The sequence below is a fragment of the Pan troglodytes genome, chromosome 12, assembly GCF_028858775.2.
Source record: "Pan troglodytes isolate AG18354 chromosome 12, NHGRI_mPanTro3-v2.0_pri, whole genome shotgun sequence".
NCBI lineage: Eukaryota > Metazoa > Chordata > Mammalia > Primates > Hominidae > Pan > Pan troglodytes.
In genome coordinates, this window is record NC_072410.2 from 58512138 (window position 1) to 58538745 (window position 26608).

The 26608-nt window shown below is 41.9% G+C and overlaps 1 long non-coding RNA gene across 50 annotated transcripts in view; it reads right to left on the reverse strand.

The window, feature by feature from the left end:
* The window catches only part of LOC100609893 (uncharacterized), a 111204-nt gene that overhangs the window by 41661 nt on the left and 42935 nt on the right, over window positions 1–26608 (reverse strand). For 10 of the 50 annotated variants that reach the window (XR_001715828.4, XR_010149464.1, XR_010149479.1 and 7 more), the window contains exons 4-6: window positions 24152–24256; window positions 20874–20960; window positions 10891–11037 (exon numbers count right to left, since the gene is read on the reverse strand). This is a non-coding gene — a long non-coding RNA (uncharacterized LOC100609893). Of the gene's footprint in view, window positions 1–5735; window positions 5810–10890; window positions 11038–20873; window positions 20961–24151; window positions 24257–26608 lie in introns of all 50 variants that reach the window. The other 40 variants (XR_010149468.1, XR_010149448.1, XR_010149471.1 and 37 more) reach the window with 8 other exon arrangements.

Sequence of the window (26608 nt, forward strand, 5' to 3'; positions counted from 1 at the left end):
TTTAGCTACATGCCTTTCTGATGCCTTCAGAGTACAAATACCCAGACGGTTTGAGTATTTAAAAGGAGGCTTATCAAAAAAAAAAAAAAAAAAAAAAAAAAAGAAGGGTTGAAAAGAAAAGGCACTTATTGAGTTCTTCAAAAACAACAGTTGAAGTGAATAAACTGTCATGGGTGCTTTTAATATGTAAATTTGCAAAGTCATATGCTTATTTCTGTTATCAGGAAGTAAGTGAAAAAATTCCTTTTAAATTCACTGAATCAACACAGATATGATGTGTTTTGTTTTGTTTTTTTTTGGGGGGGTGCGGTTTTTTTGACACAAGTTCTTGCTGTTGCTCAGGCTGGAGTACAGTGAGTGACACAATCATAGTTTCCTGTAACCACAAACTCCTGGGCTTAAGCAATCCTACCACCTCAGCCTCTCAAGTAGCTAAGACTACAATGCTATGCCACCAAGCCCAGCTAACTTTTGTATTTTAATTTATTTTATTTTTATTTTATTTTATTTTTTGGTAGAGATGAGGTCTCACTATGTTGCCCAGGCTGGTCTCAAATTCCTGGACTCAAGCAATCCTCCTATCTCGGGCTCCCAAAGCACAGGGATTATAGGTATGAGCCAGCATGCTGGGCCCACAGATATGATTTTTATAGACTTTTCTCATTTGTGTCGTTCCTGTCTCTGAAGTTCTGAACTTTCATTTATTCAAGCATATTTACTGATTTCCTACCATGTGGCAGACATTGATCTGGTGCTTAGAATACATCAGTGAACAACAACAACAAAAGATCTCTGTCTTTATAGAGGTTACATTCTAGGTAGAAGACATAAAACAAACTATAAACACAATAAGTAAGTAATTTCAATAGGATATTACATGCAATAAATGCTTTGGGAAAAGGAAATGTTAGACCAGGGTAAGGCATCAGGAGTGCCGGCTGTGGAGAGGGAAGGCAAGTCCAGTTTCAGCTAGGCAGCAGGGGAGGCCTTGCTGAGAAGGTGAGAACTGAGTGAACAGGTGATGAGGATGAGGGGTGGGTCATGTGCTGTGGGGGAAAGTATCCCCGGCTGAGGGAACAGACATAGCTGGGGCATTTGAGGAACAGACATAGCTGGAGTGTTTGAGGAACAGTCAGGACACCAGTGTGGCTGGCATGGAATGAGTGAAGGTGAGGTTAGCAGGAGATGAAGCCAAAGAGGTAATGAAGGGTTGGTCATCTGAGTGCTGTAGGCCTTTGTAAGGACTTGTATTTACTCTGAATGAAAGAGGGCACTATTGTGAGTTTTCCAGCAGAGGCGTGATACGATGAACCTACACATCTGAAGCATCTCTCTGACCAAATCCCACAGTGTGGCAAGGGTAGAAGTGGAGAGACTTGTGAGGAAGTGAATGTGATCATCCAAGAGAGAGATGACAATGGCTTGGAACAGATTGGTAGCAGCGGAGGTAGTGAGAAGTGGTTGGATGTGGGATATATTTTGAAGAGGAAGCCAACAAGATTCGGATGTGAAAAAAGAAAAAAAGAAAGAGGAGTCCAGAAAGACTCGAAAGGTTTTGAATAGAGTCACCATCGACGGATGGGGTGCAGACTGGGAGTGGAGCCAACTTCAAAGGGAAGAACAGAAGTCCAAGTTTGGACTTGTTAAGTTTGATATATGAAGCAGGCAGCTGGATAAAGCTCTGGAGTTCAGGAGAGAAATCTGAGCTGGAGGTACACATTTGGCAGCTTCTGATGATATTTAAGGCTATGAAACCAGGTGAGATCACCAAGAAGGTGAGTAAGGAAGAGAACAGGACTAAGATTATGAGGTCAGAGGGAAAAGGCGGGACCAGCAAAGGAGTCTCAGAAGGAAGTGAGGAGGAGGAAAATAAAGAAAGGGTGTGTGCTGGAAGCCAAGTAAAGAAGCTGTTTCAGAGACAAGTCAGTCATCACTGTGTCGGATGCTACTGACACACACCTCAGATGTTGCCTGAGAAGCGAGCAATGGGCTTAGAAAAGTGTAGGTCAGGCCAGGCACAGTGGCTCACACCTGAAATCCCAGCCCTTTGGGAGGCCAAGGTAGGCAGATTGCTTGAGGCCAGGAGTTTGAGACCAGCCTGGCCAATATGGCGAAACCCTGTCTACAAAAACATACAAAAATTAGCTGGGCGTGGTGGCGCATGCCTGTAATCCGAGCTTCTTGGGAGGCTGAGGCAGGAGAATCACCTGAACCCGGGAGGTGGAAGTTGCAGTGAGCCGAGATCGTGCCACTGCAGTCCAGCCTGGGTGACAGAATGAGAATCTGTCTCAAAAAAACAAAAGAAAAGTGTAAGTCATTGGTGACTTTGAAAAGACAAGCTTCAGTAGAGGATTCATGGGAGAAAAACTTGTTTGGAGAAAGATTAAGAGGTGATAAAAAGAGAGAAATTAGAGGCAGCAAATATCGATAACCATTTAGAAAAATTCTGCTTTCAAAAGGAGATGCAAAGAATTGGGGCTGTAGCCCCATTTTTCTTAAGTGTTTTTGTTAGGCATTAGCATGTAAAATTAATACTTGCTCAATGAATGTCCTATTTTTTCAGACAGGCAAACATGTCTAATAAGTGTCTACTAAATACTATGTAATTACTAGAACATTATTGGAAAATTAACAATTTACAATGGAATTAACAAACTATGAATTCTCTTTTCTGTACAAGGTCTTTTTAGAGATTATAATATCATCTCCATTATAGAAGAAACTGTGCAGGCCAGACACAGTGGCTCACGCCTGTAATCCCAACACTTTGGGAGGCCGAGGAGGGCAGATCACTTGAGGTCAGGAGTTTGAGACCAGCCTGGCCAACATGGTGAAACCTTGTCTCTACTAAAAACACAAAAATTAGCCAGGCGTCTTGGCATGCGCCTGTAATCCCAGCTACTCGGGAGGCTGAGTCAGGAGAATCGCTTGAACCTGGAAGGTGGAGGTTGCAGTGAGCTGAGAATGCCACTGGACTCCAGCCTGGGTGACAGATCGAGATTTCATCTCGGAAAAAAAGAAAGAAAGAAAAGAAGAGAGAGAGAGAGAAAGAAAAAGAAAGAAAGAAGAAAAAGAAAGAAGGAAGGAAGGAAAGAAAGAAAGAAAGAAAGAAAGAAAGAAAGAGAAAGAAAGAAAGAAAAGAGCAAAAGAGGCCTTCTCAAATTGATATATGTTTTAGGATCTTCGCTCCCATCCTTCTCAAAATGCTACCATTTATCTCAGCAGGAACACCTTGTGAAGCATAAGCACAGCAACCTTTGCCACTTATACCCAAGACCTTGCAGCTCTTAGCATCCAATGTCTTACTTCCAATAATACTGTACGATGGGGAAAGGCAGTGAGTTGGTATGTGGGTGCTGTGGGTGTGAGGAAGATAAAGACAGAGGAGGAAGCATGTCTTAAAAGTCAGATATAACTCCAGTGACTAATTTTGACTGTAATTTTGGTGTTTTGTGCTAATAACAAAGGCTAACTTCAAACCCAAAGGTGCATGTGTGTTTGTTTGTTTTTAAGACTTTTCTTTTCTGGAGAGGTGAGAACAGCAGGAATTTTTTGCTATTTTGCTCTTTATTCAAACTATACCTAAGCCATATCATGGTATCTAAATCACTGGTAATATCCTGAAACTTGCATTTTAAAAATCTGATTTAATTTAAATAGCTCTGAAAATATCCTCCAAAAGAGATAACATTTATTGCACCCATAATCATAGTAAAGATCATCTCTAAGTAAATAGAACATGTTCTATCTTATGACTTTCACTGACACAGATCATTCCTCACCTAGCTGTATAAGTAGTTTCCTTGTGCAAGAATAAATGTTGAAATTATGTTTAATATACTATGGAAAAGAATGTATTGCTAATCTCTGTGTGAAACTTATGTCTGTGTTAGCGACGTTCCAATTGTAATATAGCAGAATGGTTAAGAACACTAGTTTTGAGACCTGCAATGACAGTGATGGCCCAGGAAGTGCCGATGAAGGGGGAGGCATGCCCTCCTGAGTTCATCTGGGCACTGGAGAGACAGGTACTGCGCAGGGTTGGGTCTAGGATGTGGCAGAAAGACAAAACATGAGTAGGATGCAGGGCCTCCTGCTCCCATGCAGCGCTGGCTACCATGGGGGCAACAATGCCTCCATGCAGCAGAAAAAGTACTGCAGGGAAAGCTGCATCCTCAGGCCCTGGTGACCTGCAAGTTGGAGAAGTTCCAGGACCAAACAACCCAATGCACCTGCAACAACACAGTCAAAGAGTTGATGGATACGGGGAGCAAGAGTGTGGATGAGCACATAAACCATATCTATGATCAAAAATATAAAGGGTTCCCTCTCATCCACTGGAAAATAAGAATCTTTGCCCATGACCATCAGGGTTAAGAACAAGAACTATTTAAAAGAATGAAATATTTTGTCTTTTAAGAAAAATCAAGGAATGAAGCAATCAAGAATTGTATTAAGTTCAAATAATACGTTAACTTGCCACTGGACATTTGGCTCCATCTTACATTTTAATCCATAGGAATAGAAATTGAAGAAAGTGATGATAAATTTTGGGTCAGAGCCTGGGCACAGTGGCTCACACCTATAATTCCAGCACTTTGGGAGGCCCAGGCAGGCAGATCACTTGAGGTCTGGAGTTCGAGACCAGCCTGGACAACGTGGTGAAACCTGACTCTACTAAAAATAGAAAAATTAGCTGGGCATGGTGGCGGGTGCCTGTAGTCCCAGCTACTCGAGAGGCTGAGGCAGGAAACTCGCTTGAACCCCGGAGGCAGAGGTTGAAGTGAGCCAAGATGGTGCCACTGCACTTCAGCCTGGGCGATGGAGTGAAAGTCTGTCTCTAATAAATAAATAAATAAATAAATAAATTTTGAGTCAGTAGTAGTGCAAGATTTTTCTAGAGCCAGATTTCATGCAGTAAGAGCTTATTTTAGCAGTATGGGTTTCCCCTGTCACACCAAGCCAGAGCCCTCTGAACCAGTTGTTCTTGGTACACAGGTAGCAATGAACTAGAAAATTCCCCTAATCTACCTGTGGTCTGATAGAATTTGAAGAGGGTAATTCTGTTTGTTGCCAAACTCCCATATACCAGGATGTGCCACCACACCATTTTCCATAGGCCATGAAGAAACCTACATGATGTCATTTCTAATTTGAAAAGAAAAAATATTTTCAGAGTATTTTTGTATGGTTTGGTTTGATTTTTATGTTTGTTATGGTTTGAACGTGTCCCATAAAGTTCATGTGTTGGAAACTTAATCCCCTACCCAACAGCATTGAGGAGTGACATCTTTAAGAGATGACTTTAAGAGACAGGCCCCCTTCCTCACCCTTTCTCCTTCTCACACTGTCTTGCTCTTCTGCCTTCTGCTATAGGATAACACAAAACACAGGCTCTTGCCAGGTGCAGGCCCCTGACCCTGTACTTCCCAGCCTCCAGAACTGAAAGAAACCTGTTCTTTATAAAACACCCAGTCTCAGGTATTCTGTTATAGCAGCACAAAATGAACAGGGACAACATTCAAGGGATTGAAATTGATTAAGATGTGGCACTTGGAGAGAAGGGTAACGATTAGAACTTGGACAGACTCCTGATAGAAGTGCCTTTCTTTCCACCAAGACACAGCTGTGCTTTTCTCGAGGTTCTTGCACATTACATCTTTCAGCCTGGACCCCATGTGATACATGAGAGGCATACATCATAGTGGGCATGGGAAGCAGAACTTTTCTCTCACCTCCATGATGGACCCTGGTGCTTCCTTCCCCTGCTCTTCTGCAGGAGAATAGTGGGAAAGGCAGTGATGCTCTGCTTTGAAGGGAAAAGGGATTTTGATTATAATGTGTACCAGTGACTGGGCACAAACACTGAAAGACAGATTCTTGGCTGCTTAATTATGAAGTGTTGTAAAGTACTAGATTTGGGAAGACTTGTTTTTTTCTCAAGTAGAATGGGATGAAAGCCTAAACCTGGCGTTGCTTGTTTAGCCCTCTCTAGTTGCAGAGCCACCACTAAGAAGATGCCTTGGAAACAGTGAAGATAAGAAAACCATGTCCCCTTTAGCACAAAAGAGGATCAGTGCCCCCTTTTCCAAATACCACTTTTGGTCAAGCCAGGGTCCTCTGGGTCGCGCCATGTTCCTTCCCTGGCCTGGGCATTGTGCTGATTAGAATCTTGCTCTCTTTCTACCACCTGATTATTTGAAATGATAACAGTCTGTATATTTGCAACTTCAAGGCTATGATATAGTTTCCTAGTGATTAAAAAATAAATAAGATTTACTCCACTCACCCACCCCTGGCCATAATAAAGCTACAGCTATGAATCAGACCAACCAATATTTGAATCTCAACCCCTTGACTTACTAGTTAGGTAGGTTTGGGCCATTTTTTGTTTGTTTGTTTGTTTGTTTGTTTTTTCAAGACGGAGTCTCACTCTGTCACCCAGGCTGGAGTGCAGTGGTGTGATCTTGGCTCACTGCAATCTCCACCTCCCAGGTTCACGCCATTCTCCTGCCTCAGCCTCATGAGTAGCTGGGACTACAGGCGCCCGCCACCATGCCCAGCTAATTTTTTGTATTTTTAGTAGAGACGGGGTTTCACCGTGTTAGCCAGGAAGGTCTCGATCTCCTGACCTCGTGATCCGCCCGCCTCGGCCTCCCAAAGTGCTGGGATTATAGGTGTGAGCCACCGCGCCCGGCCGGTAGGTTTGGGCCATTTTAACCTTCCAGGGCCTTGGTCTTCTCACTGTTTTTGTTTTGTTTTGTTTTAAACGGAATCATTTTGCCTACCTTCATGGGTGAGGATCAAGTTAAGTCAATGCAGGTAAACTATTAGGCAACTAGTCAACTCTCAACATTTGGTGGTTATCAGAGTTCACTATGTGGATGAAGACAATACAGCTAGGAGCCCTCCTAGACAAACCCTGGAGAGGAAGAGCTGCTGCAAAGTGTGCAGGAAGCAGGGGGCACCAATGCAGATTTTGCACCCCCTTTCCTCAGGAACTCCCAGGAACAGCCAGGTCACTCCCCAAGCTGCTTCCAGCACCCCCTCGTGTATGCTGATCACTCCTCCAGTGGAAGTGAAAATATTTAATACTTGGAGAACTTTGCAAAGGTCAACTGTGGCTAATAATCCATCCCCCAAGAACCTCATACCACAAGAACACAGACACACGTGCACACATGCATGCACAGACACTCATCTGGCTTAAGAGCATCAAGAGTCAAGGAGGTAGAGCAATTCCAGAACATTATTTTCTCTAGATGTCAACTTCCACAGAGCAGGGCCAGAGAGATTCTGGGACCTGTCCCCAGGGGAATTATTTCTAATACCCTTGATAAAATGTACAAAGCTAGGGTAGGAAGTAGCAAGGTGACAGCAGTGGTTAGGTGGAAAGTTTCTCTAAGAGAAAGAACTAATGAATTCGTTCAATTGAAGCTTTTTTTATATATTTATTCCTGTCACCTTTCAAGTCAGCAGCTTTTTCCAGGTGACATGGCAAAAGGGCCTGGCAAGTGCACAGGGTTAAGCCAAGGACTATCAATACTGCTCCCTAAAATATTTTCACCTCTGGTTTTGGGGATCTGCTTCTTCTCGGGGTCTCTCCTGCTGCTTTCCTGGTAATAGCACCTAAGAGACCCATGAAACAAATCCCCAATTCAATACAAATTTATAGCTGAGTAAATATGAGCATAGGCTTTAGGAATCCACAGAATTGGAGCTTTGCTTAATACCAGCCGGGAAAATGTGGTTGTCAGTTAACCTCTCAGAGCCTCTTCCAGGCTTGGTTCGCTCATCTATTAAATGAGTCTGAATAAGCCCTACTCCTCCAGGTTGTTGCTAGCATCAGACGAGAAATGTATGCAAAGCCCCAGTGCCATGGCTGACACACAGGAAACATTCAACAAGTGGTAGTGCATTTTCACTAAGTAAAAGGAGTAATGATTTCTTTAGTGGTTTCTTTTAACACAGGGGTTTCTATCCATCCCAAATAGAGGATAGATATTCTAATAAAACAATCATTTATGTGATTTGTGATTACACCGTGCAACTCAAGTTCCTGTGGAATGTTTAGCGTAATCAATCCAAAGCTCTCAGCAAGCTCCCTGGGCCTGATTTTCAAATCCAATGTTACTGTAGCAAAGAACTAAAGGAGGGGAAGAAAAGCACCACTGTATTAAATACACCCTCCTCCCCTTTTTCCTAAAGGCTGTTTGTCCCCTTCTCTTGATAAATCTTCAGTTCCCAGAGAGCAGAGACTCTTGGGAAACAGGAAGTAGCAAAATGCCAGTGAGAAAATCCCCAGATGAAGAGCAGCAATTAGTCTCCGAGCAACAGTGCGGTCAAAAGGGGGAAATTCCCCCATCAGCGCTCAAAAACAGTCCCTCAGGAAAGCTTAGTGAAGGTTAATTTGGGAAATTCCCTCAGAGGCCATAGAACAGAAACGGAAAACTGCTGTTTAAGAGAAATCTGAACGGAGCAAGCCAGTTCGTGGCTGCCTGGGGTGCTCTCTGCGTAAACCGCGCTGCTGCTCCAGCCTGACTTCCCCCTTTTAATCCTGATCCTGAGGGCAACCCCGAAGGGGTCCAGTTGCCAGAGCCACTTGACACCCACCCTGCCCAGGCTCCCAACCCAGGAGAATTAATGCCGCACCACCCAGCCTCTTGACACGAGCTGCTGCTAAAGCAGATTTGCCTCCCCGTTAGGACCTCCTGTGACCCACCCTCATTCCTGTCCCCATGGTAGACTAGCAAGCCACAGTCATCATACTGTGAGTGTCCCTCACAGTCACTTGCTATAACAAGTCCATCAGGTTTTACTGGGTTTTCATCTAAATGTGACCTTAGGATGACATTTCTTAGTGCTGCTAAGCTCCAAGAGGCAGGGAGGAATCCTCCCCACAGAGAAGAAGAAAAAAAAAATCACATAAACATTGTCCCATGAAAGGCTTAGAATGGAATATCCTCTGATCAGCTGAAGCGGAGAAAGCATATAAACACTGCTGGAAAGGGGCCTGGGTCAGGGGCAAGTACTGGCTCTACGGAGCCCTGATCTCCAGATGCAAGCGAGGCCCAGTTCCCCGCTGCAACCAGCTCTCCGTGAATCATTTCCATTCCCATAAAACTTCTATTTGGTGTTTTGTTTTGTTTTTTTATGTGTGACTTAAAATGACCATTTCAAGAAGATGACAAAAAGGAGATTTCAGTAGAAGAGAAAGGAAAGTAGACTCCATCATGACAGCCTAAATTTGTTTTACTGTATACTTATGCAAAATAGGTATCAAATTTTGGAAAAGAGATTTTAAAGGGGAAAGTACTCTGGGTTTAAAATTCTATTAAAAAATATGCTCTACTAGAGCGTGAGTGCCTTTTTTATGTAATCAGGACCCACTGCTGTATGAGTCACAATTATAGATTCTACTTTCAAATATTTTTTGACTCCTAGAAAACAGCCCTGACAAAAACCACTTTTCTGATGTCTTCAAACAAACAGGTTCTTATTCACTTTCATTCCTGTGGTTTTGTTAAGATCCTTTTCTCCAAAAATTGTAAAGATTCTCAGCCACCTAGTTTTTCCTATGCTTGAAAAAAAGCAATAAACCTCCTTTTTAGGTTTGCATGTTTCCTAGCAATTAGAATAGTCCTTAAATTCATTTTGTATACACAAATAGTAATTACAATCGTTACATTTAAGCTACTTTCAAAGTCTCCTACACTTGAAAATTCTAGACAGACTGTCAACATACTCTCAAGAAGTATTCTTTCCATTTTTCTTCTGGGAAACTAGCAGGTATTCAATTCTTAATTCCTAACAAGGAATATTTGTTATTTCGGGGAAAATTTTTCACTGGCTTTCAGCGCCACTATAGTTGTGAATGTGAAATCAATTAAATGAATATGTGGGTCAGCAAAAAAAAAAAAAAAACTCTTTAATGCAGGCACAGATGAAACAGATTCCAACATGGGGCTGAGAGTAATAAATAAACTAATAAAAAAAGGAAAGCATGGAGCAACTTTGATAGAAGCAAGCTGTTTGCCTTTGCCCTGGAAAGTTTATAGTGTTTTAAGCAATTGTAAACATGTCAGTATACGTGGATACCGTTTCCATAGCAGCATAGCAACAGTTAGGAGTTTCTCCAAACATATCCAAAGGAAACTAAAAATAGTCTGTCTTCAATATCAAAATACATACGTATACATATTCAGACAACAGTACATAGAATGATGTGTAATGAGAAGTTCTGCAAACACCAACCTTTCACAAAAGTACATTGCGGATAGTTTTAAAAACCATTGAGTTGAGTGTTTTTAGAAATGGAATAGAAACCAGAGTCTGAGGGAAAGCCACATGCCACATTGAGTTCTAAGATCAGAGGTCCTTGACAACAACTGCCTTCAGCCATTGCTTTGGCTGCTCTACCTGACACTGCTTTTGCCCTTAAAGACCTCTGTGCCCTATTCATCTTTGGCCTGTACCAAAACTGGAGTTGAGTATATGATATGATACATACTCTGATCTCCATTTATTGCAGTATTCTCTCATCTTCTTAAGTTTTCTAGCCATTCATTTCTTCCTCCCTATAGAGATTGGACAGCAGCTGCATTTTGTAAAATAATGTAAAACCACAACAAAAATAATGTGAACCAAGTTCACATTTTCCCAATGAACTGACTTAAACTGACGCTCAGTGACAGAAATAGTGATTCCAAAATGAAGACAGAGTGTCAAGTACATTTTTGGTCCTTCGCTGTTTGTACTTTTTATTTATATCCAAGAATTACAAGTATTTTAAAAACATCATCTAGTGGGAAATATTATTACTAGGGTATATATAATTTATCATCTAAAAAGGAACACTTGAGAGTGAAAGGGGTTGCTATTTATACTTACATTGGGAAAACAGGTGTAAACCAAGACTGTCTCAGGAAGGCCCAGATGAATGGTCACACAGTGTTACACATAAGAGTGTAAGTGTCTTGAGGGCAGGAATGTTTTATTTATTTTTGTATCTTCAGAATCTACTGCAGTGCTTGACACCTAGAAAGAATGCAACAAATGCTTTTTAAACGAATAAAATTTATCATTGGATTATGTTTTTGTAAAACTTTGAAAAGTATTTCTTATACATAATACTAAGCTGAACATATTTCTTTTTTTAGGTCCATAGTCCACATGTTAGGGTAAAATAAAATCTTATGTAGCACTACAGGGTGAATCTTCTTCATCATCTGATCTTCTCCCTCAAAGTAAAGAGGATAAAAATGGCAAAGTAAAATATATCCATGAGTCATAAAAAAGATAATTCTATCAGTCTGGGAGGGGTTTATGAAAGCACTAAAGAAAGGTTAGAATATGAATTCAGATAGGAAGCAATTTTATAATCTGATTTCTATGGCTATGATCCTGGTTTTATTTTTCTTTGCCAGGAATTTTGGCCCCTAGGGAGAAATGCAGAAGGAGTAGCAAATGAGCACACTGACTGGAAAGAATGCTATTTGTCTTTCACTATGTGGAGTTCAGAAGAGCACTGGCCATTGGCGAAGTCCCAGAAGTGAAGGTAAGAGCCTCTTCTCTTTCTGCCCCTATCTGCCAGTTTTGCAAGGAGTGCCTTAACATAAATCATTTTTCCATTTGATGGGCCTCTAGTCAGTTCTTGGTTTTGTTCATTTGTTCGTTTGTTTTGTTTTGTTTTTAGATGGAGTCTCACTCTGTTACCCAGGCTGGAGTGCAGTGGCGTGATCTTGGCTCACTGCTACCTCTGCCTCCTGGGTTCAAGTGACTCTCCTGCCTCAGCCTCCCAGGAAGCTGGGATTACAGGTGCTCACCACCATGCCCAGCTAATTTTTTTTTTTTTTTTTTTTTTTTTTTGTATTTTTAGTAGAGACAGGATTTCCTCATGTTGGCTAGGCTGGTCTCAAATTTCTGACCTCAAGTGATCCGCCCACCTTGGCCTCCCAAAGTGCTGGGATTACAGACATGAGCCACCACATCCAGCCTAGTTCTTGGTTTTTAAACCACACCCGGCAGGGTGCAGTGGCTCACACCTGTAATCCCAGCTACTCGGGAGGTTGAGGTATGAGAATCCCTTGAACTTGGGACACAGAGGTTGCAGTGAGCCGAGATGGCATCACTGCACTCCAGTCTGCCAGGTACGGTGGCTCATACCTGGAATCCCAGCACTTTGGGAAGCCAAGGCAGGCGGATCACTTGAGGCCAGGAGTTTGAGACCAGCCTGGCCAACATACCAAAACCCCATCTCTACAAAACATACAAAAAAAATAGCTGGGCGTGGTGGAGCATGTCTTTAATCCCAGCTACTTGGGAGGCTGAGGCAGGAGAATCGCTTGAACATGGGAGGTGGAGGTTGCAGTGAGCCGAGATCACGCCACTGCACTCCAGCCTGGGTGACAGAGAGAGATTCTGTCTCAAAAACAAAACAAAACTATAAACCATACCAAAGGATTGCTGGGGGAAGTTATCGTTACATTCAAGCAAAGCACTTAGTGATCCTCCTATGAAAAGGTCTTGCTATCAATCTGCTACCCCTTAGTGGAGAGGCAGCAGAGTTTGGGAGATGGTGTTACCTGTCCTTATCGTCTCAGACTCTGCAGTCATTCTGTTTGTTTGGGTTTACAGCCAGATTATTCTACAGGATGTTGCCTAGCATATCTGGATCCCAGTTTCTTTATCTTTCAAAGGGGAAAATAATAATAGTATCCCTTCTGGGGTTATTTGTGAGGGTTAAAAGATATCCATGTAAAACACTTGCGACATGAATCTAAGCTATTATTATTGTCTAGCTCTATATTTCTTTGGACATTTAGCAAGAGTACTACTGAAAAAAATATGTAATTAAAGGCAAAATTTGTACTTTCATGTTTCTAATCCAAATCAACCCAAATGTATGTAAACTAAGGCCAGAAGGAATCTGCTAGGCCTTAGGCCACTTAGGGACTAGATCCTATTTTCATCTCTTTCCCAAGAATTCAATTGTTTATTGCTCTCACACCAAGGAGACTTGGCGTTTTATTATTGTTGTTGTTGTTATTCATTAAATTCCATCAAACTCTAGCCAGTTTGTATTCTGGGCCATACCTAGCCACTACATTTTAGGGAAAGCCGAAGGCCTGTCCCAAAAGAATGATATCTCTTCTTTAATACCTAATTTAGAGGCTAGGAACATTCCAGATAAGTGAGTTTATTTACAGAATTATGTAAGGCTTTACATTTAATGAATTTCTGGTGTCTAAGGGTAGGAGCAGGGGGAATAGGCTCTTTATAAATACCAAATCATGCTGTTATCTACAGACTATGTGCCCGTTGGTTAAATAGAGCCAAAGTCTGTTCAGTTTGATAATTACTAAATTTGACATTCATAGAGGTTCTTTTTAATTCTGGGAATAAGAAAACCACAAACTCATTAAATTATGATATGTTTCAACCCTATTATCCTAATACAATTACCCCACAGACTACATTGCCACAGGAAGTCTTTGGGACAGCTCCTAAGGGTTAGAAAGTCTCAGTAAAAGGGATTTGATTCACCTAAAAGCCACCACCGTGTGTGTGTGGTTTTTTTTCTTTTTTTGACAAGGTCTTGTTCTGTCACCCAGACTGGAGTGCAATGGCATGATCTCGGCTCACTGCAACCTCCACCTCCCAGGTTCAAGCAATTCTTGTGCCTCAGCCTCCTGAGAAGCTGGGACTACAGGTGCACACCACCAAGCCCAACTAATTTTTTGTATTTTTATTAGAGACAGGGTTTCCCCAGGTTGGCCGGGCTAGTCTTGATCTGATCTCAAGTGATCCACCCACCTTGGCCTCCCAAAGTGCTGGGATTACAGGCATAAGCCACCACATCTGGCCTGGTTTAAAAAATAAAAGTGAACATTAATCCACTTGATATAAAGTTATGGTTAATGATTCTAAAGAAAGATATTTTTACTCATGCCCAGCAGAGTCTTTATCCAGTACATCTACACTGGCATTCAAAGTGACAAACGGCAAAGGAAACAGGATCCAACTTCTTTAAGAATATTTGGGGGCAGGAAACTTGGCCATACATCTGTTTCTTTTGAGTAACAATAGCAATAATTTACTTATCTAGTAGTATTGCCATTTATTCTTTAGCCACATCAAGGGAAATCTAATTATTTCCCACAAAATGAGAACTTCAAATGAAACTTTTCTTATTCAATTCATTTAGTAAACTATAAAGGTCTAAATAGCACCTAGATTTTCTTAGCACCCTGACTTCTCCAAACCTCTCCTGAAATGTCCATGTACTATGAATAGGACAAGTGTGGCCGGGTGGAAGTACATGAGACTGAGAATAGGAGATATTGCTTCCTACCACAGTCACGGTTCTGTGACTTAGTCGCTATGAAACTGGGTAAATCTTTTGGCATTAAAATGTTGTCAGAAAACAGGAAATTCACATAGCTTCAAAATGTCACCCCAGGCCGGGCGCAGTGGCTCACACCTGTAATCCCAGCACTTTGGGAGGCCGAGGCAGGCAGATCACGAGGTCAGGAGGTTAGCCATCCTGGCTAACACAGTGAAACCCCGTCTCTACTAAAAATACAAAAAATTAGCCAGGCGTGGTGGCGGGCGCCTGTAGTCCCAGCTACTCAGGTGGCTGAGGCAGGAGAATGGCATGAACCTGGGAGGAGGAGCATGCAGTGAGCCGAGATAGCGCCACTGCACTCTAGCCTGGGCGACAGAGCGAGACTCCGTCTCAGTTGCAAAGAAAGAAAGATATCTACACAATGGAGAAATTTGTCCTTCAAAATTAAAGTTTATTCCTGTAAATACTCCCAGTGGTGGCAAAGATACCTCCTTTAAGGTTGAATTTGTGCTTAAATGTCACCATTCCCATTCCAACCCAGCCTACATTTCTCTTCTTGTTATTTCTCTAGCTCAGTCCCTTATCTGTTGCCTTCATACCTCTTATCCCAACTCTGAAGTGTTTTATTAATTTGTTTGTTAGATGTTGTGGGGGGGGGGGTGGTTTTGGTCTGTCTTTCTTATTATATCAGCTCCAAGAGAGCAGGAACTGTTTCTGTCTTATGCATCACAGAATCCTCAACTTCTAACACAGAGCCTGACATGCAGGGGCATTCAATGAGTACTTATTGAAAAAATGAATCTATGGATTAATGAGTAAATGAATAGATTTAATTTTTTTAAATACCCCAAGTTATTTGGAGTTAAATCTAGAAGGGAGAAAAATAAGTAATCAACCTTCTGTGTCGTGGCTAAAAATTGAAGTAAAACACTAAGTATTTAGTCCCGAGTGGTCTGCAGACCCTAACCTTGGTTCTGAAGGCAACTCTAAGATAAAGAGTTCCAAAATGCTTTGCAAAATGGTGTCTTTACTAGGATAAGTTCATATCTCCCACTATGATTCCTGGAAGAATAGCACTAATTTGAATGTATAAGCTATGCCATCTTTTTTAGTTGTGTCATTTTTTAAAGCAAACTGTATTCCTTACCTCACAGTCCTACATACCCCAAATATCTCACATAACACCTGGAGAGGAATTTTCTCACTGTAAGTCTCACTTTAGAAAACTCCCTGGTCATCAGCTGACCCCATGAACAAAGCATCCTTTCAATGCCGAGAGCAACCACAGCTGAATAGCAGATCGGATGAACCCATACTGCCATGGCTGTAATGACATCCTTAGAAACGCAAGAGTCCTCACTGAAAGAACAAAGATCAATATTTAGTTTCTTGCGTCCCTACAGGCTGTTCATCAATTTTATAGCCTCCTGTTTTGCCACTTCCCTCACCTCTAACTCCAATTTGCTCTTCTAGGAAAAGAGAAAGGTCAGGCTGAAAGTACATAATAGTAATACGAATGCAAAAACACTTCCAACAAAATCCAAAGTTTGAATTACAATAATTGTGCTATGTTGACACCAATATTTGGTATTTAAAAAAAATAAATCTTTTGCTGTATTTTAAAACATTTCAATGCATTTTAAAAGAATAAATCTTTGGCTGTAGTTTAACACTTTTAAATGCATTTATGGTAGTAACTAAATGGACTTTATTAACTACCTTACAAGTGAAAGAACAGAAAGAAAGGGGCAAAACTATTGCCTAGTTATCTTTTTTTTTCTTTTCAGACAGAGTCTCACTTATCGCTCAGGCTGGAGTGCAGTGGCAATCTAGGCTCACTGCAACCTCCACCTCCCGAGTTCAAGCAATTTTCGTGCCTCAGCCTCAAATGATTTTCGTGCCTCCGCCTCCTGAGTAGTTGTGATTACAGATACCTGCCACCTTGCCCGGCTAATTTTTGTGGTTTTCTTTAGAAGAGACAGGGTTTCACCATGCTGGCCAGGCTGGTCTCGAACTCCTGACCTCAAGTGATCCACCTGTCTTGGCCTCCCAAAGTGCTGGGATTATAGGAGTCAGCCACTGTGCCTGGCAGCCTAGTTGTCTTTATATCTGTTTTATTCCCTGAAGTCCGCAATACTAAGCATTGCACGGTCTGACTCTTGGCCTCAACCATTCCCAGACATAGACTTTACATGCTGCTGCCACGGTTTCAACTCCCATGATACACTAACCTCCTAATTTTCATACATTTAATTTCTTAATAAAACAAGGAAGAAATTAAGACTAGTCTCGTAGTAATATAGTTAACTTTCCACATAAATTTCTTCAAATAAACTTTGGAGCTGATGGCATGGTTCGGGAGTGTTTTCGATGATCAGCCAAAATGGGATGTGATATGATATCCAGTGAGGAGCTAAGCCAGGTCCTTGTCACCATCCACCTTTCCGGTTTAGAAAACATCCATTAACATTGCAAAGAGGCTGCCAAGTTAAGTAATTGTAAAAGACTGTCACTAGGGTAAAAATGGAAGATATCTGCCAAATGGAATATGTTGAATGAATGGTCAGTGTCACCCAAGTGAAACCACAGCCAGAGTATGATGTGACAGAGCCAACCAGATTTTTAAAAGAGCTGGGTAGCACCGCGTATGACAAGACCCCCTCATCCCACATTCCTGTGGTGGAGAGCATGGAGGTGACTGAGCTGTTGGTGGCAAACTCATGCCTTCTGCAACTCAATCAGACATCACCAAGGACATTATTATTCTCTAGCTTATGAATAACTATTTTTATGTCTTCACTATTTTTTATAAACTTATTGTTTGTGGAAATAAATTCCCTGGTCATAATGAAATAAAGGAAAAAAGAAAACAATACAACAGACTTTTTTTCAACCAGCGGAGCATATTTTCATTTTTTTTTCTTATGACAACATTTTTAAATTATATTTAAAATTACTCATCTCTTATTCATAACCATCCTGTTGATCAAGTGAGGGACAAGAGTAACCTGCCCAATGTCCCCAGGTATCAGCTGATTAGGGCCTCTGGGCAGTTGTATCACTTTGGTTCCATCACAAGCTTTTCTTTCTACCCCTTCCCACATCCCATCTCCAGACACTCACCAGGTATGCCATCTCCAAGTGTCCTGGAGCTCCAAAATGACCCTGCCCTTTTCTTCAATAGTTAGTCCCTGTGAAGGGTTCAGTCTCGTGCAAAAATGACAAGTTTAAATGCATCTTTGTTGCATCACCCTATCTGTACCCTTCTGGTATCCTTCTCCTATGACATTCCATGAAGGGAGTTGTGGGCAGAGTCAGGTTGTACTGGGGTTGCAGAAACAGAGGAATCTTTATAGGATCATCTCTATGTTTAGGCATCAATCCACCCACCTCTTCAGATTCTGCCAAGAACTTTCAATTGGCAGAAGTCAGATAGCTCCATGGAGCCAGAGAGTGGTCCATTACCTTAATGTTGCATTATTCAATTTGTGTTTGAAAATGCATTTATTGGTCTGCCGTTTTACCAGGTTGTGATTTGTCAATTAATATTTAATAATTTTTTTGAGACAAGGTCACACTTATTGCCCAGGCTGGAGTGCAGTAGCACAATCAGGGTTCACTGCAGCCTCAACCTCCTGGGCTCAAGTGATCCTCCCACCTCATCCTCCTGAGTACCTGGGACTGCAGGTGTGTGCCACCACACTTGGCTAATTTTTTTGTGTTTTTTTGTAGAGATAGGGTCTCGCCGTGTTGCTCAGCCTGGTTTACTATGACTTTTAATTCCATTAGAGTATTTTGCATTTAATTGTACTTTAAAACAAAAATGTTTTATGATATCTTGTTCACTGTTACCCACTCCCCAGTTTACCACACACTTAATCCTTCTAGTTTGGTAGGGTAACACCAAATGCTAGCCTAGATAACTATTAAAATGTCAGTGGTTTAGCACAATCTGTTGGTCAGCTTTTGCTAGGTTATTCTCCTGTGACAAGCAATCCCCATATCAACCGCAAAGGTTTATGTTTTGCTATGGAATATGTTAGCTACGTGTCAGTCGCTCCTCTGCTCCACTTGTCTTCTTTATCTGGGATCCAGCCTAAATGTCCCTTCTGTATATGGGATCCAGGCTAAATGCTGTTCTAGAACAGGAGAAAGGATCATGGTGGAGTCATGCAATAGCTCTTGAAGCTTCTGCTGGAATGTGGTCTACATCACGTCTGCTCACATTCCACTAGCCAAAGCACGTCAGATGACCAAGCCCAACATCAGTGGACAGGAAGGATGCTCTTCCTCCAGAGAAGCTCACCACAGAAGACCCCTGTAGCTCTACAGGTAGCAGATAAAATTTACCTAAAACTAGAATTCTGTTTCTCATTCACGTAATACTTCAATGCAAGTGTGCCTGGTTTGTAGGCAGCTTTCCTTCATGTGATTATTAAAAAACCCAGGCTATTTCCATCTTGTGGTTCCACCCATCTGCATTCAGCCAGCAGATGGGGAAGAGAAAATGAAGATGCCCCCACTCATTTCTTAAAAGTCTGGGCCTAGAAAAAGAGACATGCACACCTTCTGTCACATTTTATCGATGACCACCTGGATGCAAGGAGTCAGGAAGGTAGGACATGCTAAAAAATGTAGCCTCCATCTTAGAAGCCACCTCCCAGCAATAACTCCACTATGAAAAGAGGAGGGTAAAGTTTTGATGAATCGTTGGCCATCTCTGCCATACAAAACCTCAAACTTGCTATCCAGGGTGTGCCTAGGTTTTATTTCTAGACCCATTTTTACTGAAATGGAATGGCCAAAAATATTCCAGATCTCGTGATTTGGGTTTTTGTTGTTGTTGTATTTTTTCATTTTTAATGTAGACCCTACTGAGTCAAATAACAAGGCATAAGCGACTTAGAAAATCACCATGTCCTGGCCAGGTGCAGTGATTCACACCTGTAATCCCAGCACTTTGGGAGGCTGAGGCAGGCGGATCACCTGAGGTCGGGAGTTTGAGACCAGCCTGACCAACATGGAGAAACCCCATCTCTACTAAAAATACAAAATTAGGCGGGCGTGGTGGTGCATGCCTGTAATCCCAGCTACTTGGGAGGCTGAGGCAGGAGAATCGCTTGAATCCAGGAGGCGGAGGTTGCGGTGAGCCAAGATCGCGCCATTGCACTCCAGCCTGGGCAACAAAAGCAAAACTCCATCTCAAAAAAAAAAGAAGAAAAGAAAATCACCATGTCCTTTGCCTAAGGAAACTTTGTACCCCATCTATTATGTTCCAAAAACCAAATAAATAATTTTATTTCTTGATAGTTCAGAAAGAAAACATTAGTAATGATTTTCACAGTTGTCTCTTAGTTTTTCCATTTCCCAGTTTGGAGTTACGCAACCACTAACACCGCACCGTTGTGTTTGTCTCCAAACCCCTGAATTTGCACATGCAATCCTTTTGTTGCTTAACTGCCCGAGTGAAAAGAACAACTGGTCATTTACAAGCACAAATTTGTGAGTAGGAAGAGGGATTTCACCAAAACTAGGAATGCAAATACATAAACTAAAATTGAAAATTGACCTCGATGATGACAAATGACTACTTAGAAGTAGCTGCTTCTTCAGTCAACGGAAAACCTCTCTATCATCAAATCCCCCAACTACTTCCACCTACTCCCTAGCATAGGCCCTTCACTTCTGCCTTCTCTAACATCTGATGGTGGCCCAAATGCACAGGATACTGGCTAAGAGCTCATTTGCAGCCATAGCCTCAGGCTTCCAGAGAACTTTGTTTTTAACTTTTTAATAGCACAGTCACATTCTGTCTTGTATCTTAGTAATTTGTATACAGCTCTCTCTCTGTCTCCTAGATAATAATAAACCCCTTGAAATCAGAATCCATGTCATATTTGTCTTTCTATTTCCTACAACACTTACCTGGCACATAATCAAAGCTTACTATTTTTTTATTTTGAATTAGGTCAAGTTACAGCTTAATCTGGGCTCATACCCTGCAACTGAGGCCACCTTCAGATGGTGCTTCCACTAAGAAAGCTGTGGGATGCCTACGCTGCATTCATTAGGTCAGGCACGTCAAGGTCGCTAATTCCTCTCTCGTAACCCCTCCACTTCTGTCTGCCTTTTCACCAAAGATGCTGATGTCATTGAATCTTGCTTCTAGAGTTTCACATGCTAGAAGAGGAACTCGAGAAGGAAAGGGAAATCTGTCCTGCCCTCACCCCTAGCTTCCTTTTTTCCTTACTTAGTTTTCATGTTGGCCATACGGCAGCCATAGGAAGATGTTTTGGGGTTCTCACTCTGAGGCTCTTGAAAACATAGGAAAGCTGTCCTAAACCTCTGGGTCTCCTTTTTGGTCTCTCCTACCCCCACTCCAATTCATAAGCCAAAAAGGTCATCCTGCTTCTTTTAATTCTTCAGGAAATTGGAGCCTAAACCCAGACAGACCTTTCAGATTTTTCTGTTGTAGATTTAACACATCTCAGCAATATCTGTGAAGAAACCATAATCCTGACTTTACCACAAAGGAAGAAGGAAATGGAGGAAGTGTCCTGGTGTGGTAGAAAGAACCATCCAGCAGCCTGGGCAACATAGCAAAACCCCATCTCTGCAAAAAATAAAGAAAAAAATTAGCCGAGCATAATTGGTGTGCGCCTGTAGTCCCAGCTACTTGGGAGGCTGAGGTGGGAGGATCGCTTGAGCCCAAGAGGGAGAGGTTGCAGAAGGCTGAGATCTCACCACTGCACTCCAGCCTGGGCAACAGAGCAAGCAAGACCCTGTGAAAGAGAGAGAGAGAAAGAAAGAAGAGAGAGAGAGAAAGGGAGAAAGAGAAAGAGAAAGAAAGAGAGAGAGAAAGAAAGAAAAAGAAAGAAAGAAAGAAAGAGAAGAAAGAAAGAAAAAGAAAGGAAGGAAGGATCCACCCAGGTAGGAATCAGATCTTAGTTTTGAGCTCTGGCTCTTTTCCGTTTCACCTGGCTGACCCTGGACAAACCATGTTATGCCCCTCTGGATCTCACTCCTCAGTATAGATGAGCAAGCTCGATTAGGATACCTTTAACATCTTTCCTAGGCCTGGAAGTAGGAGTCACTAACATGGCAGGTTGACGCTATTGTAATAGGGCCACCGTTTCCGATCTGCTAGAGATATGATTTTCAGCCCAAGCATTTGCCATCTGCCTCTTTTGAGTCTTGGCTGGTAATCCATCAACTGTGCTAGATATAAGATCTTATCCAATGAATTCAGTGATATTTCTTCCATTTTTCCATTTAGAAGAGGCACAAAAGTACATATACCATCCTAATAAAACAGACTTCCATTTTTAAAAAAATGTGACTAGCAGCACAATACTTTCCTAGCACACCACCTGCCATTATCTCTCCAGGTGTTTACTGTGGGCAGGAGGCTAACAAGGCCTAAGCTTCCTCTTCTACTTTAGAGCTCACTGAAGGAAGTAATGACCCCAAGTGAAGAAAAAGCTCTAATTTCCAGCTCCAGTTCTAGTTGGGGTAGAGGGTTCTGTTGTTTGTCAAGATGTTCTAATGGGCTTCTCACAGCAGGAGTTAGGGTATTATCTGGCAACAGGAGAAAGGAAATGAAAGTGTTCTGCATAAAAAAATGTAAAAGTCTGTCTCCCTTGTGGGCACAGGAATTTGGACAAATACTCCCAATTGTATTTAGAAAAAAAAAAAAAGTTTTCTATTCAGTCTCTGAGAATTGTTGCTTTTTCTTTGTGCATGCTTGCATGTGTGTGTTTGTGGTGTCTGTGTGTGGGGAGGGAGGGTGTGTCGGGAGAGGGAGGTGAAGGAGATATTCTCATATTCACCCCTACAAAGCTTGCAGGGAGAATGAGAAACTTCTGCACATCTCGGCAGTGAAGAAACCTTGAGGGGACCTTTCCTGAAGGGTTGGAGCTTCCCATTGACTGTCCTGATAAAGTCCCTATGGGGCTATTCTTGATTGAATAACTCAGACCTCGGGCAATGCTGTTGTGGTATTATTTGTCTGTTGTGGTCAGACAAAAGGAGGAAAGCATCTGGTACTGATTTTAATATAATTTCCCCCTTTGGCAGAGTTTCATCCCTGAAGTCGGTTGGTAAGGAGCTAAGAAGGAACAGAGAGTTGTAGATCTCTTAGGTGGCTTTATTCTTCCTCTATCACTTTCTAGACCTGAGGGTAAAAGAATGGGATGGAGTTTTTCTAAAAACTAGAGCAGCAGAGAAGCAGCACTAAGAAAATTGAAGAATAGGCCATTCTCAGACAGAGGAGGCAAGAGAAGCCTTAGTAACATTGGAGCAAGGTTGAGAAGGGCAGTGTGCCTACAGAGGAACCCATGAACAGTTCCCATTGTTTACTGATTTTACCTTGCTAGACTAGAAAATGCATTTGTCAATAGGAATGTTATCATCTCCAAGGGGGCAAATATTGGTTCTCAGTGGATGAACAAAATCTTAGATATTATAATGGCTTGTGGCCTTCCCAATGGCCACAGTAAGTAAGCAAATATACAGTGTATCTGTGGAGTTTAAATTTCATGAGTGGAGTAAAGGTTGGGGTGGAGTACAATTAGGAAAAAAAAATGTCTAAAGGTCTCCTTTGGGGGAAGGGTGATAAGGAAAAAAAAAGGTTGAGGAACAGTGTTCCAGAGCAATTATATTTAGCTTCAGTTTCAAATTATTCACTCCTGCTTGTAATTCCCTTTTGTTCTCTATCCTTTCATTTAAAAACATATAAGTTATGTGTTTGAGGGGGTGTGGGGAATTAGGCCTCCTGCACGTTAGCTCCCAGCTGGGAGCTCCCAGGGAGGCCTGGGATCCACGTGGAGACAGGCAGTGAAGGAAGCAAGAGCCCAAGGCAGAGATGAAGGCTGTGGGTGGATCCACGGCCACGGGGGCGATTCAGAAACTGACAGGAGGCCAGTTCCGTCTGTGGGTCTTGAACTGTGGTGCCTGGACCAGCAGCAGCAGCGGCATCACTGGGAACTTGTCAGAAATGCAAATTCTCAGGTCCCACCCCAGACCCGCTGAATCAGAAACTCTAGGGGTGGGGCCCAGCCTCCGGTGAGTCTGATCCTCCCTCAAATTTGAGAGTCATTGGTTTAGAAGTGAAACAGGTGACTCAAGGAAATGAGGAGGTACGCTTTGGGAGAAAGGAACAAGAAAGCAGAGTTTCAGTAAACTAAAATTTCCCACTCTCTAGTTATTTAATCATCTTTAAAAATTTTCTTTTAGACCTTAGCAATATAAATATTGCTCGTTTCCACTATGGAGGAAAACAACTCTGCTGTCAAATTTGCTGAGCACAAAGTGAAAGGAAGTCTGCAATCCATTGGCTAATTAAGACCCATGTAAGTAATCAAGGCAGACAAGTCAAGGACAACGAATCTCAGGCTTGTCTTGGCTGATTCTGCCAACTTCACCGATCACCTAAACTAAATAATCAGCAATCACTTTATTTTGGGTTGTGTAAACACAGTAGAAATGTTCACAAAGTATTCCTAATGTGTAGCAGAAAGATTGTTACTTACTCAGCTTCCTATGTAGGGAAGCTAACATATCTATTCAGGATCACACTGTCACTGATGGCAAGATCCAAGCTCCCAGGTTCTGACTCTAAACTTTCAAATGAAGAGTTCAACTTCTTTTTCTTTTTAATTCTCTCCTTCCTTATGAACTACAGCAATTTGATTTGTAACTTTATTTTTTTTTCTATTTATGAAGCATTAGCAATTATTTGCCCTGAAAACATTTTTAAGAAGAAGAAAACTAAGGTTGAATGCAAACAATTTAATAACAACCCACCTCAGTTTGGTCCTTCTGCGCTTTAGGCCACTGCCAGGTGCATGAACTTGCAAAACCCTAGATTAAAACCCAGGTTCTCCACAGCGCTTTTTGCAGAGTTAATTTCTGTCAGAGACATATTAATGACAGACTTTAGAAGAAACACCAAATAACAGTGACTTTCCAGTAACTTCAGTACTAGTCCTGCCCCTAGGTTACCCTATGAAGCTAGACTCTAGTGAAAATACGCCAACGATTCTTTTCCTGACCAAAACCATAACTGAGTCTCTAGAAAAATTTGTTTGCTGTGATTTGTATTTTTGATATAATAATTATGCCTCCATGCTATTTCTGGTTTATATCTAAAATGACCTTGTACCAACTCTTTTGACTACTCTGGCAAGGAGACACCTAAGATTAACCCTAAACAGGTTAGCTATCTCATAAGGAAGTAAGTCCTCACTCCCTTATGATTTAATAAATCCAAAATACATTTTTTAAACGGTATTGCCCTCCGTCTCTTACTGAACCAGTTAATGTATCACCTTTACAATAACTTTTGTCTGTGTTTCTCAAAAGCCTGTGCTGGCCTTGATTACATGTCAAATTTCAGGTCCTATGAGTTCTTGACCGTGTAGTTATTTGGAAGCTCATAGCATCTTTCTCCTTCTGGTGGGTTTTTAGATCATATCTCTTTGCAGATTTGTACAGAGAGGTCTGTTTCGAACCAACACCCTCCCAACTCCCAGATGCAGGCTGAACTAAGAGCTAATGAGAAGGCATTCCTGCAGAAGAAAGGAACTGCTCTCAAGATATGCACAGCCTCAGTGTTTTTTTTTTTTCTTTTTGAAACTGAACGTTTTGTAAAGCTCTTTAATTGCCTTTTTATTTTTGAGCAAACCAGAGAGGGAGACCCTAAGTGTCCTATTATATTATCAAGTGAGTACATATGTAAGGAAAGTCTTTTCTTCTGTTGTTTTTTTTTATTTGAAACACTGAATTAGACAAATAATTTACACTTAGTGGCAGGTGTAATCCTTCTTAAAGACATTTCTTAAGGATCTCCAAGCTTTCCCTGAACAAGCATACATTTTATTCAAACTATGAAGTAATACCCACTAGAGCCTCTCTGGGTATTGCAAAACACTCTCTGCATGTTCCAAAAGAGCCTTCTTTTAGTACAAACTGTAGGTAAACTAATGAAACCACATCATAAGAGCAAGCCTGAGCCACAGATACTAAAGGCTAATGTTTATTGAGCACTTACTATTTGCCAGGCACAGACCTGAATGTTTTACATGTATTCATTTGGACTTCATTAAAAATCTGATGACCTAAGTAGACTTATCATCCTCATTTTACAAATGAGGAAAGTGAGGCCCCGAAAAGTTAAGTAACATGCCCAAGGTCACCCTGCTGGTGAGTGGTCAGGCCAGTAAACAAGAGCTCTCATATACGGCTTGGAAAGATCTTCCCCACCCCCAACCCCCACTCTTTCATCCCACTGCCTCCCTTTCATCCTCCTTCCCACTTGCCTCTTTATGCATTTTACACTGTGGGGTTGGTTAAACTGGAGCTCTGGTTGCCTTCAAATTCCTTTCTTTCCCTAAACCCTGTCTTAACCTACCCACAGCCCTGCCCCTGACTGGAGTCACACAGAAAGCCTGAACATCTGACACTCATTGGTCATGCTTCCTCCCACTAGGGACTCATTTCACGCTGTGCTTAGAGATGCATGCAAAAGCATTATCTTCTGCTGCAAGCAGCAGCCCCTAGGATGTACATGTGCTCTCTGCTGATGGCTAAATTTGGGGAAACTGAGACACTCTAACACAGCAGGAGCAACTTAATTTCTCAACTGCTTACATTAAAGATGAGACCAAGGATGAACATACTTGGACTTTTTCAACCTGATGTTTCATCTATCATGCTGCCCCTCCTCCCAAGACTTTCTCTTCCTGAGGACCTCTTGGTGAGAAGTTGCCCACCCCATACCCAAGCCAAAGTGGAATGGCAGAGCCCTGCCAGAAAACCAAGCAACATTTCTACTAAAGGCAGGTGGCTACTCCTCCTTCCTCTTTCTCCTTATCTGAGATGATTAGAAGTCCAGGTACAGAGGAACTGACCCATGTGTCCTACCTTGAGGACCCTGCAGTATTAATTAGTTATCATTGTCTGCAGAATGAAAAAGAAAAGAGCCTGTCCATGAATAGCAAACAACACCCTGTCCTCCTCCCCACCCCACCAAATACTTGTGTCAAGAGCAACTGGAGGCAGCAATTGTTCTATTCAACATTTGTCTAGTTGAGACCATTTTGGGGTCTGCTTTATCTCTGCCAGAGTTCAAATCCATGGGAAGTTTTAGGAGATGCAATAATAATATTGGAGATTTATATTTGCTGCATACAACTTGGATCATATCAAGGTTATCATCCAAAACTTATTTGAAGAATGTTTCATGTAACATCCAGGAATTTG